General features: G+C 34.0%; 1 long non-coding RNA gene across 1 annotated transcript in view; it reads right to left on the bottom strand.

Annotated features, from left to right (window-relative positions):
* Positions 1 to 3,902: 3,902 nt before the first annotated feature.
* Positions 3,903 to 25,525, bottom strand: part of LOC145670610 (uncharacterized) — a 105,289-nt gene continuing 83,666 nt past the window's right edge. The window contains exon 3 of the long non-coding RNA XR_014128358.1: positions 3,903 to 4,025. This is a non-coding gene — a long non-coding RNA (uncharacterized LOC145670610). The remainder of the gene's footprint in view (positions 4,026 to 25,525) is intronic.

Raw genomic sequence — 25,525 nt, 5'->3', positions numbered from 1 at the left:
ATATTCACAACATCGAATGAGAGGCACCGTGTTTGCACCTAGGTATAGTCCAAAGTATAACGTTTATGACAAAGAATATGGGCTTCCTGTATTCGCAGAGAAAATATTACATACATACATACATACATATATATATATATATATATATATATATATTGTGGTGGGATATGATTTCCAGCCGCGTGCTTCACGGAATTGATCGATACTTGAACAGTGGTCAGTACTTAAAGGTAATGAAGTACGAGGACTTCATCCTTACGAAGTCATTACGTTGCAAATAGACCAGTTGCCAATATACATATCCTCTAATTAAGGAATAATTCGCAGAGTAGTCTAAGATTGATTTTAATTCACTTGCCGCCTCGTGTAGCAGAGATCAACCCCATGAGAAATATCTGAGCAGATGAATATCGTGGTTTAAAGCACAGCTGGGCTGAGGCAGTTCAATCAAGAGCACGGAATGATCTGTAGGATTTTGTTTCCAGGACAAGACTGCAGCTAGAAAAAGGGAATATATTTGTTGGCCATCTAATTATTCTACGTCAACAAGAATCGAAAGTGTTATAAATGCATAAGAGTCTTCATGAATGAGAGTCTTTCATGAATACAGTATTAGTGTCACCACTCTAACTCCCAGAAGACCACTTTAGAACTACCAGTACTTTTCTGATTTTTTCTCTCTTAGTAACCCTTCCTTGTATTATTTGTCTCTGTAATTCTACTTACAAAGAAAAGGCATCTTTTGGATTTAAACTCCAAACTTGGCAATTCGGATTCCAGCCCTCTACAAATGAGCGTCTAAATGCATTGTAAAAATAACACTTGATTTTGAATTACTGCTTTTCAACGACAAGAATACTCATATCCTTTGAAAATATATTATTGAACTTAAGATATTCCATAACGTCGTAGACTCGGTGTAGCGAATGAATGAACATCTTAAACAACAAATGACAATGAACATATTCTAAATTACTTCCACTGCTCAATTTGTGAAAGTATGCATTTGTTTGTTTCTTTCTCTACAATCCTGTCAAGTTTTTATTAATAGATTTTATATTTTCGATTATGGGATTTTCATTTTCTAGAATAGTGAAATTCCCAAATAAACAAAAATTTCGACATTGCGGAATTAGAAAATTGGATTAATGACTTCCTAATGTTACCTATTCGACCATCACTGGTTCTTGCACAAGATATGTTACTATACCCCAGATTGGGTGGGTTAAATGAAAAATAATTGCATATGCTTCAGTATATCGAGTAAAGTGAGACTAGAAATGCTAATAATTTCAAAAGAGTAGAACACATCGATTTACTTAATGTAACTTAGGTTATGAATTAGACGAATACAGTGCATTTATAATAATACTTAACTTTAATAGTAACTTAAATAAACGCCAGATGCAAATGTCTCCTATTTACAGATTATAATATTATCTATAAGAACGTAACTCCCATACTGTAATGGGAATATTGAGAAGTAAATGGGTACAGACAAATACACTACATACACTTACGTATTAAAATTATATGTTTTACTCAATTTGTATTTAATGTTCACAAATAATATACTGAGATGTGTTAAAACCTGCCACATCTCATATGTATTTTAAACCTAACAATCACTTATGTATTTAAACGATAATTTTAGCTGGAGACGAAATTTTCTGGAAAAAGATACACACTCATTCTCCTCATACAAAACAAGGAAGAATTGCCACAAGAGTGGAAAGAATCAATCAATGTTCCAATTCACAAGAAAGGAGACAAAAGAGACTGTAATAATTATCGAGGCCTTTCTCTTCTGTCAACGTTCTATAAGATCCTTTCAAACATTCTATTAGCAAGGATGACGCATTGTTGATTTAGATGAAACCGATCAATTATTGATCAAATATTACCATTCGACAAATATTCGAAAAGAAGTGGTGATACAATACCCCGATACATAAACTATTTATTTATTTTAGAAATGCTTACGACTCAGTTAGGAGAGGAACATTGTACAGCATTCTTACAGAATTTGGAATACCGAAAAACCCAATTAGATTAATTAAGATATGTTTAAATGAATCCCAAGGTAATGTCTGGGTAGAGAAATTTTTGTCCATGAGCATTCACGTCGAGAATGGCCTAAAACAATGAGATGTATGATCACCCTTGTTATTCAACTTAGTCCTGGAATACCCCATATGGAAAATCAAAGGTAGCAAAAACAGCCAGTATCCAATATTTAAGCGTAATCTGATAATGTAAATTTAATAAGGGATGATAAGAGAATAATAGAAATAAATGCATAGGTTTTAATAAACTCTTGCAGGAACATGGGTTTAGAACTAAATGTAGATAAAACTAAATACATGGAAGGTCGTCGGGATCATAATACGGCAAAAAATTAACTGTCGACTAAAATCAGGAAATTCAGTTATTATTCAATCCAAAATTTCTTTTAGTTGCGATTTCTGTCGAGACATTTGAAGCTTAAATTATGTATTATGATAATCATTCCTGTTGTTCCGTATAGTTGCAAAACGTGTTCGCTTATTCTGAGGGGAGAACATAGACTGAAAGTATTTGAGAACAAGTTCTTGAGGCGAATATTGGGACCCAAGAGGAACGGGAATGAGGTGGAAACTTCATAACGAGGAACTATATAATTTATACGGTTTTCCAAACATTGTTAGAATCACTAAGTCTAGGAGGCTCAGTTTTGCAGATCATGTAGCCATCATAGAAGGAAGTAGAAATGAAATGAAATCTTTGAGTTTTACGTCCCACGGTTATGCCGGTTAGGCTGAAGGAGACGGTGATGATGAGAGATGAGTGAAATGGTGGAATGAAGAAAGTGGGAGGAAACGGGAGAACCCCGAGAAAACCCACGAGCACGGTGTTTGTCCACCACAAAGTTCACGTGGCGGGGGCTGAGATCGAACCCGGGACCCCAAGCACCAGAGGTGAACGCTCTACCACTGAGCCACCGCGCCCCCACTAGAAGGAAGTATTAACACTTTCAAAGTCTTATCTGGAAGATCAATCGAGAAACAACCATTAGCAAGACCTAGGCGCAGATGGGAGGACATTATTAACATGTTTCTCTGAGAAATAGGAATAGAAAGTAGAAACTGGACCTAGTTGCCTAAGGATAGAAGTCAGTGAATCGAAGTCATGATCTTACAATTAGAAATCCCTGAGTAACATGAACATCACTTCGGCATTCCTTTTGAAAAAAAGAATGACATTTATAACCGTCGTAAATGCTGTGGTTTTCTTTTTGGTCTTTTTCATTCTACTATGGATGCGAGACTTATGTCCCTGTATTCCTTTCCAGTAGATATGTCCGTTCATGTATGGAAGCCTAGGTGACAAAACCAATAAGTATTAAGAGTATGTATAATTTCGAAATACTGTATCATTACTTCTTTCAATGAATGTTATTTCTTCTACAATTAACATTTCAATATGTCTTATTACGTTTAAAATATATAAACTATATTTGCACAAATCCATTCCCAATTACAAAGCTTTTGTTGAAAACTCGAACCTGGCACTTTTGGTTTACTATTTCCTAAGATACTCGAAGTTGGACTTAGAGGATTTTTAGTTCAAGACAACTATAATCAGTGTAGTCATTCTTTTTGGAATAGTTGTACAAAATGTTTCGGTTATTCGTTTTATTCTGATATGTAATAGAAAACTCACTGGTTATATTCTCAGTAACTGCTTTGGTATAAATCGATGGACATTTACAGTTTTAGAAATTTGAATTTCTATAAGATTCTATAGTGTACGTAAATAAAATGTTCGTAGACATGTATACTTGTAATGTTTCTAAAATATATTATCAACAACGTATCTGTAATGTATTACTTTCAGCAACAATTATTTAAAAATATATTTACCTTTTAACCTTTCATCGTCCTGTACAAACCTCCTATTTCTAGACTTTCTTCCTCCACATTCCGCATTCGTAAGTATGTAGTATACCAATAAAATTTGCACAAAAAACATTCGATTCATCCTTGCTGGAATAAGTATGAAACGAAATTACAGTATATAATTAGAACTATTTTATTACAACTCTTACACACACACACACACACACACACATATATATATATATATATATATATATATATATATATATATATATATATATATATATATTGGTATTTTGAATTATATTTAGTAGCAGGAAAGTGTAAATAGTTAATTATACTTTTATTGATGATGACTAAGGATATACGATTCTTAATTTTAAAGTAAGAGAATACGTATTGAAGTTCGGAACATTTGTAACGTGAAGGCAATCATACTGAATTTACTACAAATGATCACGTTGAACGATGGACATTTCACAAGTGACGACAGAGCTGTACGCTATAACCTGAGTATTGTATCTTACTTTAAACATCCGGAATTCAACACAAAATATTTCATATTTTTCTTAATGCTACGAATATAAGCTTAAAAATATGTTGTACCACTTTTCAATATGAATGGCCTATACTCATTACAAATTACAAGAAATATGTAAGGACACTCTTCATTTTAATTGTAGAAAACTCTTTATGACTAAGTTTTTTTTTGAAAGCAACAAATTATTATACTTTTTCTGAGTGATTCATCTCTGTTGAGGCAACAATAAGAATGATAATTTCTAAAAATGTCATAGACGAAACTATGGTGGTTGTAAAAGGAGTATGACACCATCACTGTATCGTGAACAATATTTCTTAGTGTACACTTGACTCTTCACAAGTAGCCTTGACTATTAACTTTTCATGAGGAGGACTCTTGAGGATATGTCTTACATAGACTAAAAATTTCACGATAATAAAATCGTATGACACCCTCATTACTCTAAGCACAAGTATGTTAAATATTATATAGTTACTACAAGTTATTGTGAACAACACTTGATAACATTTCGCATTCTTAGTTACAATAGGTCATTATAAAATATTAAACTGTAGTTAATGAACGAAGCAAGTTGTTTCACTGTATATTTAAACTACAAACAAATAATACGTAAGTCAGTTTATACCTCATTGCTAGACAATTCATTATAGCTGCAATGATTATACATTAAGTAACTAACGCAAATTAAACAATCTTGGCATTGTTCAATAAAAATCCAATTTTAATAAAACCTAAAGCTAAATTATTAAAACTAAAAAAAACACGAAGAAGTGATGACATATATATATATAATGCTTCTCATTTCAACAATATATTATTTTTCCTTTCAACATGTTACATTTTTCACAACTCAGTGTTTTGTAAAGAGAAATATGACGAAGCTTACGGATCAATGAAAATTGCTATGGGATTTTACATTGATTATCAACTAATTTTCCTTGTAAATATTTAATTATTTGTTGTTAGTGTCTTCTAATTTGAAGCACATCCACTCACTGGGGAAGAACTACGCGTCGTTTAGGACAAGGACAGATTTGGTACCTCCCTTCTGAGCAGAAGACAGAGTTTCATATTTTTCATTCATTACAAGTGAGTCTTTTGGTTGAATACTGAGTCAGTTTCTTTACAATGTTTGTTTGATATAATGTTAATTCTATTGAATTTAGGAAACCATTTATAATTTAGAGGACCAACACATTGACTACAAATTTATAATACAAGTAATTATATTTTCTATGTTCTTAATTTTTTATGGTAAACTATTTACAAAGAAAAGAGTAATGTGTTTTTTTAGTTTAGTGCTGTGTTAAAATGTAACCTTTTTGCAATGTGTTTAAAGATCCTGTTGTTCATTGGACAGTCATGCTTTTTACGTCAACACTGTGTCGTAATTCGGTTTGTGGAACACGTGTTACCTGTATTTAAATGGTTTTCTGGATTTACGGATTACTCCAATCTTTTATTCAGTTTGTGGTATTGTAGTAATGGTTCATGTCAGAAGAAAAAATATATTGTTTGGAGTCAACTTAACCTCAGATATTATTGGTATAAAGAGATATATTCATGTGGTTCCGCTTCATTTCTAGCTTCAAGTAACGTTTGTTTTTTTTTTCACATTTGAGGCACTTTCTTTATCTTGAAATATTCTCGCAATATTAACACCTTATGTTGTTCTAAAGACCAGTTCTCAACATTGTTTGGTGACTTAATAATGACTGATTGAGAATAAGAATTTACTTGGAGAATTATTATTATTATTATTATTATTATTAGTATTACTTTGCATTTTCAGAGTTAGGTAGTAAACTAATTTGACATCTCGTGAGGATAATAAAAGGATTCTGAAGCAAATAAGGCTTATGATACCAGTGGTTTTTGGTGCTGTCTACTCCACGAGGATCCTATGAAATTTAAGATGTCAACCTAAAATCTCGCAACATAATATAACAGGTAAGTAATTGATATCCGATAACAAATTCCGCTTTTTGATCTAACAGTAAGCTGTACGCTCTACAAGTCTATTAGTGTATCTGACATAAAACGGGTATGTTTCGGTTTTAGGTTGAGAAAGCAGAGTCCTGGCTTGGTGAGCTTTCATTATTGTAGTATATATTACTAGTTACACCAAATGGAACATAGTGGCTCACGTTACTAAAGTCATATCTAGATCGAACTGATGTATCAGAAAGATAGAGAGGGAAGTGGAAGGAAGGAAACATGTTTATTCACGTTCTTCTTAATATGGAACCAGCTACTGGTGTTTTGCAAATCGTTATTTATATGAAATTGTAGGTATTAGTTCACTGCTTCTATTTTAGTAGTGCTACCTAAATAAGTCGTGTATTGCTTGCAAAGTTATAATTTTCAAATTGTCGTGCCAATTCGGAAATCCCAGTCCACTCTATTTCGTCGCCTTCGCAAACTTCGGTAAACCAGAAGGAAATATCGTATTGAGCCACATGAGTTGTTGACCCCAGCTCAGGTACAGAGGAGAATGGATATATAGAGGCAAGTGCTGCATCATTAGTGGAATGTTTGTTTCTTGATACACCTTATAAAATGCGATGAAAACTAGGTGTTTTTTTCGAAATCAAAATGCACATAAAGAGTGGTTGAGCAAGGGTCAACGTAGAGAACCAGTCGTCAAAGAGAAGCGTTTTGAGTGAGAAGTGTGTGCGTGGTGAAATAACGAACACCCACTTCATTTCGTTCCTGATGGTTCTAGATCAATGGTGACTTTCCTTCGAGTAGTTGCCGTGAATGTATGCTTTAGTATCTTATAGTGGTAAGCCGTGAGTGTGCTCTTGCGCAACAGGATAAGATATATTCTGTCTCAGCTTCAGAAACCAAATAAACATTGAAGGAAATAACAACATCGAATTGATATCATACGCAGAATATAGTGTAGGTACGACTAATAAACTGATGATGTGAAAGATGTTAAGCAAATGTGCTCCGTATTATCTGTGTTTTATATCTGTTAACGTAAACAGGAGATATTGCAAGGGATGTATAACAGACAGTAAGTAACAGTGGTATATATTTTGTTATTAGAATTGAGTTTGTTGAATATAAAATAATGAAACAAATTGTTTATTGCAAATTGTGGACTAGTGGTAACGTAATCAAAGTAGAATTTCACCAAGAAAGATGTATTAGCAATAGTACCAGTCACCTTAGTATATTCGGAGTTGACAATTTATATGTAAAATTAATTGGGATATAAACACTAGATAATTTGATTTAATTGAAATCGACAAGAAATATAGTTAAGGAAGCTAGAAGTTTCATAATTGCCAGTTCTGGTAGAGGAAGAATCTAAGTAATAACATTAAATAATCATGAGTGTTTGTTTTTAGAGTGTAATAAATCAGTTACGCAACAGGATGTGTTGAAAATACAGTATGTGAAGTACCTAATTATGCGAACTTAAAGTGTGTTAATTTGAAAGAAGATGTGATGTTAATGAGAAATGGCGATGTAATAATTGTTCGAAATTAAGACGTAAGACTGTTAGAAAAAACTGTATCCAAGATTTAAATAGGAGATCGAAAGCTTCTGAACTTACTGCACGAGTTAACCTTCGAGTAGTCGCGCCGCGGTCAAAAGCACCGCAGGGAAATTATTTTTTATTGTGTGCCCATTCTGTTTGTGCGGCAGACTCCACCGTCTAGCTAATCTTACCCCTCACTTTCCCAAATATTCCTGCTCAATCACTCCGTTATCCGTTTAGTTTAACTACTAGTGATTGTTTAGTGACTCTGCGGTGCTTTCCACCGCACAAGACTAACCGTGTAATGTTTTCTCTCAGTGTTTCGCTCTGCATGTGACCTTTGGTTTGGAAATGTTTTAAGCTTTATAAACATAAATATTATTTTAATGGACGGAAGAGAGATCGACAGAGTTAACAAACTGATACCAAGTGTGAAAAAAGAGGAAATTAGAAATGAACAGCTTAAAAGAACGGAGGGAAATGATAGGAAGGGACTATTTGGATAAATCACCTGAGATGATCTCGTGGAAGCTTTGTCTGAGGAAGATCATAACAAAGAAAATGTAGAAGTAAGTGAACACGAAAGATGAAATGAGGAGTCTGCGAGCGAGTCATAAGATCTTAAACCCAGAAATGACCAGCGATTCCCCGAATGTAGTCAGAGCAGGAGAGGACGTAATAAACGACGACGAAGCGAAGATCAGTGTAAATTTGAAGATAACCTACAATAATTCAATGTAGTGCTGTACAGATGTTGAAGTTTCAAAATACCAGGAAAGTAAAATAATTCAATGTAAATTTGATTTGATTTGATTTCAATTTAACGCCCCTTTCAGCATCAAGCCTATGTAAGACGTGGACTTACTGCTTAACGTGAGATCCGAACCACATGACCTCCCACCGGGAATCGAACCCGAAAATCCCACGCCAAAAGCGCTTATGCTAACCGCTTAGCTACGAATGAGCTCGAATTGAATGTAAAATGCAATGTGAAGCTTTGTTTTATTGTTATGTTTATATAGTATTTATTTTACTAATTTACTATTGCATTTTTAGTTTTAGACGAACCAAAGAGTTGAAAAAACAAAAGATCGTCATCAGATTTAGAATTTTCAATAAAACCAGTGCGTAGTTATCTATCTAAAGAGATATGTAACGAAAAAAAAACATTTTATTCCAAATAAGAAATAAAAAAACAGTACATGTCTAATTGTAGGTTCCGCTAATAGTTATTACTGTAAAACTTATAATAATAATAAAAAAAATATTCCCTCTTAATCAGAAAATATACAAAATTACGTTTCTAATACAAGAAAAATGTTAAGAACGATATTTGCAACACATTATGATGGTGCGGTCCTTTTGACCGCGCGCGACTCCTCACTTACTTTTTCAGCGCGACTTCTCGAGGGTTAAATGAAGAAATAGCATATTTAGGAAGACAGAAAAGAGAAACTGAACGTATCTTAGGAATCGCTGAATATTTCTCATGGGAAGTTAGATGAATCTTCCCATTAGAAACTTAATGAAGAAACAATGAGAGAAAGTTGAATTTATGTGTAGAAAAAAAATAAGTTTAGGGAGTGAAGTCGCAATATTAAAGAAGCAATTATCTGAAACCCATTAACAATTAGATTAGATTGGTTAACACAATAGACATAATTCTATTGAAATTTATAGCGTACCAAAATCCTATTCTTAAAATACTGTTGCAGTTGTTAGGAACGTCTGCAAAGCTTCGGAGATTGATGTCAGGGAGGAACATCTCAGATTTTGAATGCAAAAGTGCCGAATCTAAAAGAGAGGTATAATTGCTATATTTGTTCGGAAGAAAATTTAATAAAAAGTTATTCAAAGGCTTAAGGTAAAGAGAGATTTAAACACAACTCGTTTTGGTTTGAATGTTATGCAGAAAATCTATGTTATATTTTGATGAACACAATGTTATGCACACATAAAATGAAATGAAATCTTTAAGTTTTACATCCCACGGTTATTCCGGTTAGGCTAAAGGAGACGGTGATGATGAGAGATGAGTGAAATGGTGGAATGAAGAAAGTGGGAGGAAACGGGAGAACCCCGAGAAAACCCACGAGCACGATGTTTGTCCACCACAAAGTTCACTTAGCGGGGGCTGGGATCGAACCTGGGACCTCAAGCACCAGATGTGAACGCTCTACCACTGAGCCACCGCGCCCCCGTTATGCACACATAGTATAACTAATTTGGACTATTTTGGGACAAGCAAGGAAAGTAAACAAGAAAAAGATTTTGCGTTTTTTAAGGTTGATAATGCTGGAGTGGCAAAATTAAAGAAAAGATACAGTGATAGAGATATTGTATTATTAAAGACAGTGGATTTTTTTTTAATTTTAAAATGCACACTTCTCAGACACGAGTTTGGTAACACATACTAATGAAAAAAACGATAGTAGTATTTTAATATACTTCCAAAATATTAGGGGACTAAGAACAAATTAAACGAATTTTATGTTAATAGTGTCGGTGCTATGTATGATAATGATACAAAGTTGTCAGCATAGTTATGTTCATAGTCGTCGAATTTACTTTTTTATAGAGATGTGAGAATGAATAGGGTTAGGGAGTCGTATCGGTGATTAGTTAAGTGTCTTATGGACATATAAGGATGGATAGGACTAAGGAGGCCAATTGGTGGTTATTAACATTATTATATGTGTAATGACATAGAGTTTAAATGTAACACAAATAGCCTATTAGTCAAGGTAAATATAAATTGTGACATTTGTACTATATTATTACTCGTACAGCCATCAGCAAAGTATGTCCCCCTAAGTGCTCTAATTCCATTACTTGGGTCCAGAAATTTTTCAGTTTGCAAAACGCCTGGGCAGATGCAAACCAAATTACACGAAAATTTTCTCGGCATTGACAGCAGTTGGTACCACTGAATCAGGTCTTTATGCATGCAAAATTGTGAGTAGACGTCGCATGAAACATTTCTCCATTCTGAGATGAATCTCCATGGTTCAGAGCGTGTTTTACAATGAACACCATATATTATTCTCATCTCAATATTACTGTGTATTAATGTATTATTTCATTATATACTGTATGTTCAAAGAAATAAAAACACTGACTACGCATGAATCAAAAACTGCTTGAAAGTCGGTAAAAATATCAAATCTAGAGCAACTGCTGAAAATAAATTTGTAAATCAATGTTTCCATTAACAGAATTTCAATTCTCACCTATCCCAAAATATTTTTCTTTCTGATATTCATTGTCACATTAAATATGTATTGAAATTGAATTTAAAGCATTTTAAAAAGTTGAACCTGACAAGGATTTAAACCTGGGTCCGCCGAATAGAAGTTCAATGCGCTAACCACTTACCTACCGCGTCATTGTATCTATTATCTAAACTTTTAGCTAGTTAAAATTGTTGCATGTAATACTATACAAAATACTAATGCTCGCATAAGAAGAGGTTCCTTACTCGAAATTTCCTTCTTTAACTCAAAAACAAGTTATATAGCCATTCGTGAATCAGGAATATATCAAAACATTTTTCAAATTGAAGCTACCTCATCGTTTTTAACGATGGTATCGATTTGCATTACTATTCTTTGTCACTGTAACTTCTAATTTCCAAAGAAGGAAAGACAGCAGACATTATTTTCGCATTCATTGAATTGTATCAAAACGTGTAGAAATAGAACGTTCTATTTGTATCTTCCGTAACTACTAGCTTAATTTCTCATCTTTGTATGACGAATTCGTGGCATATTACTGACGATTGAGAGGTGAAGCCCTTTGGGGTTCGAATCACTCTGAAGAGCAAGGTCCGAACTTAAAATATGCTTGATATTTCTGTGTTTGTATCCCTGTCGTGTTTGGAATAAGTCGAAAGGACCTGAGGTGCCACTGGTGAACAATACAACGATAGGGACGAATTTAAAAAATAACAAAGCATTAAACTCGTAAGGCAGAGACACGGGTTCGAATCCCATTGTGGGAATTATTGTTTCTTTATTGCAAGGTACTGTTTACGTAATTGGTATTGTGTTATTTGTTTATTATTATTATTATTATTATTATATTACTATTATTTTAATAATAGAAAGTAGAGGGGACTACATATTTTATATTATATGGAGTCTTTGATTATTCAATTCCAAGTCTTTTTATAATATAGAATTTATCTGAAATAATGAATTGCTTTAAATATTAATATTTCAAGCACTAGTAGTAGAATAAGAAATAGTAGAAACATAAGGAATTGCTGCCAAACAGTAACTTTTGTTTTTGATCAGTCATATTTTTTACCCATACTAACGATATGCCTCACGTATTCATCAATTTTTCGGTAAGCACGTTATGTTTCCAAACAGTGTGAATCAAAGTTGATAAGGCTGACGCCATCTTACGTAGTCCACTCTTTTATTGCACGTGGACTGAAGAAAGTTGTCTCAACACTAAGACCGAGAGAAATTGAATAATTTTCATGTTATCTTACATTGCAAGTATCAACATTACAAATGATAAAAATTTCCATTAATTACCGAACGGGAATCGAACCTAGGACCTCCGGGATATAAAACCAACGCTTATTCTACCACTCTAAGATATCGCAGTTAAGGGGGGGGGAGACGGATTGAAGTGTTTTCAGCAAATTGAACACTTTTACTATTTTAACGTCGTAAAACCCATGTTTCGGTCATAATAAAGTGAAAAATGTTATGCACAAACAATAGTCAAGAACGTTTTATTCTAAATTGTCAAAGTAAATTGTTTGAAATGAATGATAGAAGTAATATTAGTGGATGTTGTTGTAACATTTAGACATGACGAAGTTTAACGCTTTGCTTGAGCATAGAGGCTAATGTTATATTAAACTACAGTTTAAATGTATCTCTTGGAGTATTTCTTTAAAATTATATTCTTTTACGAGCCATTAATATACATTGTAGATGTCGAGTCAACATTTTATCCAGTTTACTCGATATTGCGAAAATAGAAGTCTCTAACCATTGGCTGTGAAGATATGATGTGTGGGCCGAGCACTCAAACGTACTTTCTATATATACATATATTTTCTGTTTATTAGGTTATTTTCTATGGAAGTTTTGTTTTTGTTAAAGGTAGAAAAAGAAAACTAATAATGTAAACAACCTGAAACACAAGCTCATGTCGAAAGCGTCGGTGGACCAACGATGAGCAACCCGCGACCTCTCGGCAAAAATTGGATGCCGCGGAGCGACTATCATCTGTAGACTCACTTCCGTGTTGAAAAGTACACCACTAGGTTTCTACCAGCGGCAGAGAGGCGACGAAACACTAATGTCCCATAAAATTACTCCCCCAAAATGTTAAATTGGCTACATGTGTGCAAGGGCGCCGATTTCTCTGTAAATTTGGGGAGGGCCATTCAGATGCAGAAGACATATATATATATATATATATATATATATATATATATATATATATATTAGGGTGGTCCTTACTTATATGGGGAAAAATAAATTTAAGAATTTCCTTGGACGAGCCCCCTAAAATGGTTAAATGATTCTATATGGGAATAAATTAAGCCAGAAGAAAAATTAGATCCATTAAATAATTTTAAATGGTGCCTGAAGCGACCTAAAATTTTGAATTCGATTACAATACATAGTAAAGGGGAAAATCTGGAAGAAACCTTTGTAATTTAGAAATGGCTTAAGAAAATGGGGGAATACATTGGATAATGGAACTAGATAAAGAGACCAATGTAATCTTGTATAACGTTATCATGGCGGCCATCTTGAAGTTCGCAATCTTAAATTCAGGTAAAAATTTTCACATAAGGAGAGGTTGATGTGGCATATCGTTTTGACGTAGCATTTCACCAGCAGCATAAATCTGGCCTTGTTTTCAAGTTACCTATAATCATGTAATAGTTATTACTTGAGAAAAACGAATTCCTTCGCTTTAATGTTATTTTATTGTTGTTATGAACATCAGTTTTGTAAGAATGTATGAAGTTTTATACATGAACTGAAAGAAACTGCTAGAGAAAGCTAAATCTTTGTTTCGCTATGAACTGCAAATAAGTTTTCATCAAGATGATTCACAGCTAGGGATGCACACGAGACGAGTCGAGATAGGATTTTTTCTGACAAAATCGAGTCGAGATACGGCTCTTCCAATAGAGAAATATACATTTTTCAAGTCGATACATCACTTTTACAGCACATTTTGGAGAAGAGACAGCCATAAATCTTGTCTCGTGCGCAATCCACTTCATAGTCCATTATAACATAAGAGAAGAATTATAACTTGGAAGAAATTGAAATATCTCTTATTTGTGTTCTAGGTTTATGGTAAATTTTCAATCTTATTTGCTACATAGTTCACTTTTGTAACATTTAGGAAAATATTGTCTGTTGGCCTTCACTATCTGCAAAAGAAACGGTTTCTGCTCCTCATTTTTTGTAAGAACGTTGTAATATATTAGTTTCACTCCTATTTCTGCTGCATCGTTTGTTACGTGAATAAATTTAACTATTGCCTTTCCTTGAAGATAGTCATTATTAACTGAAAAGGAAATTGATTCAAACTTAAGAAACCCTTTGGGTATTTTAAGTTTCTCGATTAAAATTTCTGTGTTTGTTGTAACGAAATCACTGATTTCTCTTTTCACAAGACTTTTTATCATATCACCTCTTGCGTCAAGCTTCTTTGCTGTTTCAAGGTCTCCCGTTACAGTTTTAATTCTTTCGATTATTTTTTTTCCATAATGCTAACTTCATAAAACAAACGCTACGTGTTCCTCCACCAAGTACCAGAGATGGCGAGAAAATTTAGAAAGAGCCACTTCAGACAATTTAACATCTATTTGTCTATAACTGTACAAACCTTTCAAAAATTACAGGTCTTGTAATGGTGAATGGAATGCTGGATCACATTTAAACCAACCTTCCACATATATCAGAAAAATGCATACTCTCCGAAGATCCGTTTCTATTTGCTTTGATAACAAAATTGTTGGCGAAAGGGAAATGTTTCTAAACAGTAGATTGCTTTTCCCATTAACCGTGCATGGTGAATTGCTCCAGACAAACGAAAGAAAACGCCTCCGCAACGTATGCCACTCAAGAATATGATGACCAGTCCTAAAAAAATCCCTGTAATCTTCTTTGCGGTGTCCTGCTTCTACAAGTTTGATAGCAAAATTCAACACTTCATTTCTTACATAGGAAATATTGTTCCTTACATCATCATCACCAATTCCTGGAATAAAGTTAGTGCAATCTATTTTAGACCACTCTCTCTGAAAACGCTTAAATAGAGGAACGCCTGGTCCAGCTACAAACCAAACACAACACTTATCAAACCAATTCATAAATGGGGTGTCTTCAGGGAAGGAATATATTTTTTTTGGAGCTTCTTCTCTAGCAGAACGCAAGCACCGTTGACATGACCCATATTGCACGGAGTAGTGTGACAACAAACTGTCTGCATGAACTTTACCAAGTTCCATTCTTCAAGTGAATGAACTATAATAGAAACAATGTGTTCTCTTGATGATGACAAAATGGGAACAGTAATTAGACTCTCATGACGATGCTGTAATAATTATTGATAACCTTTCGACAGTGTCTTTTGTAGTCAATTTCGGTAGTAGTTTTCCGTCCCAATGCACAAATAACGCACTTTGTGCACTCTGAAATTGTTTCTTGTAGTCATGTGCAACTCGCTACGGATTTTCTATCGGCATTAGTGAATGGAAGACGTATTTATTTTAGCTTCTATACATCATGGCCAAATGCTTCTGCCACCACCGTCAGATCTATCAGTGACCTTGTATCCATCAAGAACAGCAACCAGTCTTGGAGTAATAAAATTAGTTTTTCCCTTTTACATCTCTTAGAGGGTCCGGGCACACATGCATCCATTTTTATATCTTCTCTAACATTCTCAGGTGGGTTTTTCTCTTCATTACTTGAACTGTTCACCTCCATGTCTTTTGGTGTGTAAAGTTCAAACAAATCATTTTCAGAAGTGGCTTTTGTTTTGCGTTTCTCTTTCTTTTAAAGCCGTGCATATCTCTTTGGTTCTTTTCGTGCCAAACTCATGTCTTTACCAAATATGTTACCATTTCGTCCCTCCTGTCTTTGATAACTCTCTATCTGTCTTGATTTCAATAATGCCTAGAGCATTAGCGTGTACTATATCAAATAAATCAAGCAAGATTTTTGACAAAGCTTCTTATTTTTTGCCTTTGCACTTCACTCGATATTTCATTGTTCTTCTGTAATGCTCACTATTTCTCATACAATACAATCAGTTTGTCAGCACTGCGTTGGGTATTCTTTACTGGGATCCTTGACTTTTACAAAAGTACCTCAGTTTCTTTAACAGCTTATCGTGCACTTTCCCTAACTGTCAGATTTACTGTTCACAAGTTGTACAAAAGGGCCATCAACACTTACTTGATTGACGGTAATTTACTTTCCAGAATCTGTTCATTGGCACTACGAATTAAATAAATTCTCTTCCGATACATATTGTATCCGCAGCTTGCATTTTTCCATTAAAATTCGCTAGAAAATTGAAATATCCAACTGTTAATCCTGACATTTGAACTAAAATAACTTTAAGAAAAAAACAAGTTTCATTCCCATCCGAACATGGGTGGGCCGTAAAAGGCAATACCTTCTCTGTGACCAGAGTTCAATCCTTTCCTCTGTAGCTTACAAATACTAAAATAGATATAAAATATTTTGATGAGCTTCAATTTAATATTAAAAATCGAATGTCAGGCAGCAAAACTACTGCGGGCAAACTAAACTTTTTGAGTACAAAATTATAATTAAAATATTTTCTATATTTATGCATTTGCATTTTAAAAAACTTACAAAATACAAACACATCATTTGCTACTGCCATATATTGACCAACTAAAAAACCAAATTAAGTAGGAAGTAATTACATTGTATTTGATATGACGGAAACAAATATGCTAGTCCAATAATTAAATGCATGAATCCAATTATGATTGTTACGGTATTTACTAAAATTAATATAAGATTGAATAATAGTGCCAGAAGCACAACTTTGGCAATTATCTGTGAAAAGGAGAAATCTTTTCATTGGTAATAATTCTTACAGGACTAAAGCTATCTTTAAAATAGTGCCAGATTTGTGCTTGTGTTGAAACGCTACCTCAAAATGACATGTCACATGCGTCATGTGACATGACCCCAGTAGTATTCCCCCGTATATTAAACCGACTCAGCAAAATTTTTGTGACGTCATAAGTCAAAGGTCAATGACCCCGGGGTACTTAGACCACCCCTCTAAGTTTTGGCAGGTTTTTTTTGGCCCATTCTCTAAATTTTGTCATGAGTACATAGGACCACCACACAGATTTTGGAAACTGCAAAAAATCTAAAACTTTGGTGTGGTAGCCTATGACCATGGCTTGTACCTCTATCAGTATTGGAGCTCTATCTCGTTCTCTTTTGTGCGTAGAAAAATTGCAAAAAAAGTCATTTTTTGACAATTTATCCAATTTGATTAGGTATAATGAACTTATAAAGTTATATGGGCGAATAAGGGGGTCATTCCCGTTCATAAGACATGGAAATATTAATGCACCCCTTTAAAATTTTGGGAGGGTTAATTTGTCCCACCCCTTCAGTTTCGCAAATTGCCCAATTTAAACGATTGGTGTCATAGTACAGGACCTTAATATATGTTATAAATTTGAGTGGTCAACCTCGTTCCCTTTTAGGGGTACAAAACTGCCAAAATATAAACTTAAGCAATACGTTGCACCACGTGTTTCGTTTACGGCCCATTTTATCACCCTTGATGAGGTCGTACTACCTTATAAGGTTATATGGTCATGTCTAGGGGTCCATTCTCTATCATAAAACATAGGTACCTTGGTGCACCCCTTTTAAAATTTGGGAGGGGTACCTTGTCCCACCCCTTCAATTTTGGAAGTTGTTTAATTTAAACTTTTGGTATAATAGTACTGGACAGTAATATGTATCACTATTAATTACGTGGTCCACCTCCTTACCTTTCATGGATAAAAAATTGGTAAAATATAAACGTAAGCAATACGTTGTACCACGTTTTTGGTTTTGTCCTAAGTTATCACCTTTTATGCGGTTTTATTATTGTATATGTTTATATGGGTATGTATAGGGGTCAATTAACTTACATAAGACATAGGTATATTAGTGCACACTTCTTAAAATTTTGAGGGGTACCTTGAGCCACTCCTTAAATTTTCGAATTTGTTTAATTTAAAAATTCGGTATCATAGTATAGGACCTCAATATGAATTACTATAAATCTGGGTAATCCAGTCCGTTCTCTTTTATGGTAAGAAAAATTGCTAAAAATCAAATTTCGGAGGTTATTGATGCCCTTTGATGAGGTCTTATTACCTTATATAATTATATGGAAATGTATAGGAGTCTATTCTATTTCTTAAGAATTTCTTAAGAATATTTCTTAAGATGCAATAGATACCTTGGTGCATCCGTTGAAACATTTGAAGGAGTACATTGGCCCCACCTAAAATTTGGACACTAATAATATTAGTATAAATTTGGGTGGTACATTTTCTTCCCTTTTATGGATAAAAATGTTAAAACTTCAAATTTCCGAGGTTATTGACCCTTTGATGCGGTTTAATTATCTCTTATAAATATATGAATGTTTTAGGGGTTTATTTTCTTTACAAGACATGAGTACATTGATGCTTGCATCTTAAAATTTAGTAGAGGAACATTGGCTCACCCTTAAGATTAGGAAATTGCCCAATTTGGTATAATGATATAGGTTCTTAATATATACCATTATAAATCTCGTACCCTTTCATGGGTAAAAATTACCAGAAATTAGTATGACCACGTGTTAGATTATTGACTCAATTTATTCTCTTTGATAGGGATTTAGCACGTTATATGGGTACGTACAGAGGTTTGTTACCTTTATATTTTTATGTTCTCTTCTAAATTTGGTTGGGGTTCATAGGACGATTTTCTATGTGGAAATTACCAAATAAAATTCGGTAATCGTTCTCTAGGACCCATTGTAAATTTTTGTGTCCCTCTTATGGCCAAAGATTTAAGTTAGAAGGTTATTGACCTTTCTTGATACGACTTTATTATTGAATGAGTACAGGATCTATTACTTTTTCATAAGACACAGATGTATTAGTGTACTAATCTTAAATTTTGGGAGGGGCACATTTCTTATTGTTAAATCAATAATTGGTAATTGTTCTTAGAACTCAGTGGTATCTCATTCTTTGGGTAAATTATTGTCAAATATTAGTCTGGTGATGTGATCAGTTATTAACCCATGATAGGATTATGGGTCCAGGACATTAGTACATTTATTCTTTGTAGGATAATTTGAGAATTGTCAAAATGAAATTACGTGATTGGTCTTGAATATTCCCGCCTATGGACTAAAATATAATCGTAAGCAATACGTTGTACCACGTGATTGTCCTTGATAAAGTAGTGTACAGCAAAACCGTATAATTGTTAATCGAATAGTTAAAAACGGCATAAAGTTTGACGGTTAACCGTGAAATTTTTAAGTTTGAACATTTTGTTTTCAAAAATTTTAGTTTGAAAAATTTTGTTTGAAAATTTTTTGCTTGAACTTTTTTGTATTTTTATTTTTTTAAAATATTGTTTGAAAACTTTCGTTTGGTAATGTTTTCCTTTGAAAATTTGGTATATTAACGACTCAGTATATTTAAAAGTGAAGTAATACATGCAATCAAAGACGTGCAAAGCAGAAAAGTCACTGGAGACGACGACGTACCAGTAGATTTGATCAAGGGATTAGTAGAGAATGCAGAGAAAATACTGACTTTCCTGAATGGAGAACGGCCAAAGAATTTTCTTGATAATACAATAATTTAATTACTAAAAGAAAAAGCAAGTACAGGCGTGCAGCGATTACAGAACCATTAGCCTGATTTCCCACACTGGAAAGATTATTGTACGCATACTGAATAGGAGGTTGGAAAATAAAATAGATGAGAGGTTAGAAGATCAATTTGGAATTCGCAAAGGAAAAGGCACCAGAAATGCTTTTGGATTGATAAGAATTATATCAGAAAGAATGCTTGATGTAAAGGAAGAGTTAGTTGTGTTTGTGTTTCATCGACTGGCGAAAACATTTCCACCAATTAAATTGGAGGAAACTTCTGAAAATACTTACAGAAATTGCAGTCAACTGGAGAGATCGACGAATCATTCAAAACCTGTACATAGAACAACGAGTGAAGTTGTGTTTGTATGAAGCAGAAACCAATACCGTTAAGATTGAAAGAGAAGTCAGACAAGGATGTAGTATGTCGCCCCAATTATTCAACATTTACGGTGAATGTTTAATGGAGGAAGCATTAATGGGAATTGGAGATTCAAGATTGGAGGGCAGATCATTAACAAGATCAGGTATGCAGATGATACGGTTATAATAGCTAAAACCGATGAAGAACTACAGGTGATGATTGACAAACTATTTGACACATGAAAACTATATGGAATGGAATCAACATCGTAAAGTCGAAAGCAGTGACGACGCCAGATTTAAGTTCTTAGGGGGAAAGGAGGGGGAGATACATTTTCGAGGGGCTGCTATTTGCATACCAAAAATGACATATTTGTTACGTTTGACTTATTTTACATTACATTGTGTATTTCGTTGCTGTTTTTATATTAGACCTATATGATTATAAATTAAACTTATCTCAAGTAAAATTTGTAACTAACAAATAAGTAACGTCTGCACATGAAATATTTTTTCAATGAAACTTTTGAAGCCTAAACATAAATTGAATTACTTCGCGTCTGCTAAAGTAACACATTCGTCTAGTAGTATATGATACGTAGATCTCTCTGTCTTTCTTTCTCTCTCTCTCTCTCTCTCTCTCTCTACACATACATACATACATAGAGAGAGAGAGAGAGATAATTTACGAGGAGCTGCTGAAAATGTCCTAGTTCAATCCAGAAGGAGTGTAGGTACTAGGTAGGAAAATGAAACCGTAGTTTAGAAAAACATATCTCTGTATGTACAAATACAAATTTTCATAATAATGAAATTCTTATTGTTTGTCAGGCCTCTGAAGTGATTATGTGTGCCCAAACAGCGAATTTCACGAACATCAGATTCTAACTGTTATAACATTTTTGTTCCAGCAAGGAAAGTCACCGAAGTAAATAAAGTAGGAAATCAGTGAAACATCACGGGACTCTCCTCCGTTATATACAGTGGTGAAGATGTAAGTGGCTTAGTATAAACGTGGCGATTTCTCAACAAATTATGCTTTACATCCAAGGTGATTAAAAGCAATGAATCTTCCCGAAATCATGGATGCAATTTCTGACATTATTTTTGAAAATTGCAGCATTTCAGCCAGTGGTGGATATAGCCCGGTGCCGGAAGGCCTAGGCCACCCCAGTTTTTGAATGACAAAAATAATTTAAGATATTATTTACATAGTTTTTAAAATGTATAGTAAACTCACGATATACTTAGTATAGGCTGAGGTCTGGCTGCAGCCTGCTTTCTCAGTTTTTACCTTGTCAGCAAAACTTGTGTCAGGGATACTGGGCATTTCTTTGGAACTCGTCGATAGCATAATTCAGAATGGCATAGGTGTGCGCCAATTCTAGGCATAATGGGTTCACAAAATGTCTGTCAGGAGAATAAAAGAGTGACGGCATTAAGAGAATTCTTCCAATTTGACCGTAATGCTGATCAATTTCGCTCACAAATAGTAACCATAGACGAAACATGGTTGTACCACTATAATTCTGAATCGAAACAACAGTCAATGGAGTAATAACACTCATTTCTCCATCACCTCAAAAAGTTCAAGTACAGAAGTAGGTTGAAAAACTGTTTGCAATGTTCTTCTGGGATAAGTGTGGAGTCGTACTCATAGACTACCTCTTCAACGGTCAGATATTTAATCCAGAATCTCTACATTACTTACAAAACTGGAAGAAGAATTCAAAGTTCAACGCCGCGGAAAATGAAAAGGAAGGAATTCTGTTCCTTCAGGATAATAACCTGTCCATCAAGCCCCTGCGAACACAACTGACATTGCATAATCTAGGATTTCAATGTCTAGATAACCATTCTTATTCCGCAGATTTAGCTCCTTCTAACTATTACGTGTACTTATATCCCAAACTTAAATAGCACTTGAAAGGACGCCATTTTAGATCTGATAGAGGTAGTGCTACGAACAGTGGTTCGAGGAAATCTTCAGATTTTTTAACTTTTCTGCAAAAACTGGAGCACTGCACAATGTAGTATATTGACTCTCTGGGGAAGTGTAGAAGTACAACTTCACCATTCCACGTGCACTCCTTCTGGGTTGGGCTACGAATTTTTCAGCGGTTCCTAGTCAATATGGTAAACGTCACGCCAATACTTTGAAACAAAATAAGTAAGGGAGCACTAGTATATACTAATTACTAACCAAAGATCAGCACTCTGACAATACGTGTCATTGGGAATCAATTTAATTCCATAAATTTATTATTATCATTTCCAGGAAGGGAAAACAACTCTTTTTATCCCCTTCAAAAAATTAAACCCTGGTAATTGCAAACTAAGCTGTTATAAGAGCATCCTCTGAATATTGAAAGCCGAGAATGTTTCAGAAAAAAGAAGTATAGAACCTGTAAATAAAACAAAATATGAAACTGAAAACTTCAAACCTGGATAAATACAAACAAGATACGTAACTGGTTTTACCTTTCTATTGTTTCCAATCGAAGTTGATCCAATGAGAAGAAAACAAGTCGATCAAATCTACTATTGTTCGCTAGGCACACTAATTAAAAATTATAAAAAAGAAGTATAACTAAAAATTACCTGAAAAGGCGGTAAATTAGAAAACAGAAATATGGGTGCATACCCAGACGCTCAAAGAAGTAAGCTTGAGGACTGATCTGCCACATAGTAAAAGCATGGAAAGTATACTACAATTTGACAATGAGATTGCTTATGACATTGATATAAAATACTACACGTAGAATGTTTAAAGATTGTAGGAGTCTGTGGGGCAGTCTAGGTGGCAGTCAGCGGGACAGAAGTAGCAACTAGGGGGGGCACTAGCGCCCCTTGCCTCCCCTCTGGTGTCGTCACTGGTCGAAAGTCATGAGAATACTTCCATGAGAATACTCGTGGAAACATGCCATTATGGATCAGAGTAGAACAAAGAGAGCTTGAAGAGTTCGATAATTTCAAATATCTGGGGAGTATTTTGACGAGAAATGCTTACTGCACCAAAGAGATCAGGTACGCAATTCCCATGGCTAAAGAGGCATTCAACAACAAAAGATCACTCTTAACTAGCAGGCTCAATATTGGACTTAAGAAGAAATCGGTCAAGTCCCATATATGGAGCATTGGAATTCTATGGTTCAGAGACTTGCATATTACGGAAGTTAGAGAAGAAATATTTGGAGAGCTTCGAAATGTGGTGTTAGAGGTAAATGTAAAAGATAAAATGGACAGAGAGAGTAACAAACTTTGATGTTTTAAACCAGAGAGGAGAGAAGATGACACTTCTATGAAGTATCCTTGATAGGAAAGCCAATTAGATTGGACACATCTTGCGAAGAAATTGTCTTCTTCACACCGCCATAGAAGGAAAGATGGAAGGGAAGCGAGGTATAGGAAGAGGAAGAACACAGCTGGTGTGATTGAAAAATGGAAGAAAATATTGGAAGTTAAGAGATGAAGCTGAAAATCGAGAAACATGGAAGAAATATTTCCAGGGCCAAATCGAAAAAATTAAAAAATAACTCTCATTATTCCTTGACCTGCCGAAAGGCATGCTTAATAATAGTAATACACCATTGTTATATTGTTCTCATTATACAGTAATAAATTATTTGGTAAGAACATCATTTTTTTAAAAAAAATATAATAAGTAAAGGTCTCCTATTATTGTTTAATATATTTCATATTCAGAAATCATGGAACCTGAAAATGTATTCAGTAATATTATCAGATAAATTTTATCACAAATCAATAGAAAATGGTGGAATTGTCGTTACTATATGCAGGAAAAGTATATATGAAGACTTTCAACGAAGCGGAAACGATATCATAATTCTTAAATGCTTCTTTACTACTGTCCTTGAAGTAATATTAGAGCTTACTGAATACCCTCCCACTCGAACCCATCTATTGTTTTAATCATGTCTTAACCAATCCTAGCTAATAGGTATCTCACAGTAGTAAGAGAGATCTTAATGCATTTTTGAGTGCATAGCAAATGATTTTCCCCATATTTGAGAGAATCTAATGCATTGCTTCCTTATACGTTCGACGGATATTGGTCACATGATAAAGGGATCTGATTTCTGTATGAGAAGTGTGTCGATATCGCAGTCATAACATCCAAACGTGAATCGTATGCTGCAACCAACAGATGTTCGTGTTCATACGGTCATTAAAGGACACTGGAAGAAGTTACAGAGATACTTTATTTTCAGGCCAGTCCGAAAGGTAACGTTTAGAATATAGAATTGCCACTTGTAATAAAAGTTATGAAGCTAAAAGCTACTCTCGAAAGCATTTAAAATATTTTCGAGTGTTTGATCTTTCCTTCTTGATCTAAAGGCTGTAGATTAAAATAAGAGCCTGAAACAATATGTGAATGAAATGGAAATAGACAATATTAATCAACAGATAAGTGGTATAAGCCTACTCCGAATACGAAAAGGAGTGTGATGTGAAATTATTATTTTCTTTTTCTACAACAAGTAAATCCAACACCAGAAATGCTAGAAAGTTCATACAAGTCCAACTGTCAAAATTAGACGTGTGCTAAGTGTGAATAACTACTTAAATAAAATCAAAATACCACTTGTTTCAAGTAAAAAAAAAATGTGTAGATAAATTGCGAAGTGGAAACAATAACAGAGCGTCTTCTGCCTTAATGATTGTATTTCAACAGAATAGTTTTCGTACAAGATATACTTCGGTATGCGGGACAGTTATTCAGTTACTTTACATATCTTTTGAAAACATACACTTTAGTAAACATTTCTAAATATATACACATGCTACAGTTTATTTAACACAAAAATGATGATAAACCATCTTTAATTAATTTATTTTGACCTTGCTTTGTTACATATCAAGACAATCCGATTTACATTATTCGGTAATTAAACATTATAGAAACTTGTTTAAAATAGACCAAAATTTAGTGACATTTCAACTCTAATCATTTATGAAAATATAATTTATTGGAATATAATTAAAATTATTTAATAGTTTTATTTATGTTTAAACAAATAAATAAATAATCGTAGCAATCATGCTACTATTTATATTGTCAGGGACATTGTGAAGGTATTCTGCCGTCACAACGAAGTGTTTATAACAATAGCAATAATAATTATAAATGTTGGGCACGACAGGTTGGACTTAAATTTTGCAAAATTGATAAATATTATTTACTTCAAATTATGGACAGAAATGATCAGATTAATATTGAAGTTATATTTTAGTTTCCACTTGCTTCCAGTGCGACAGAGTTGATTTATATTGCAGAGAAAGAAGAATTTGTAT

The sequence above is a fragment of the Thermobia domestica genome, chromosome 14 (assembly GCF_964235325.1).
Source record: "Thermobia domestica chromosome 14, izTheDome1.hap1.1, whole genome shotgun sequence".
Classification (NCBI taxonomy): Eukaryota; Metazoa; Arthropoda; class Insecta; order Zygentoma; family Lepismatidae; genus Thermobia; species Thermobia domestica.
This window is presented reverse-complemented; position numbering and strand designations above follow the sequence as displayed.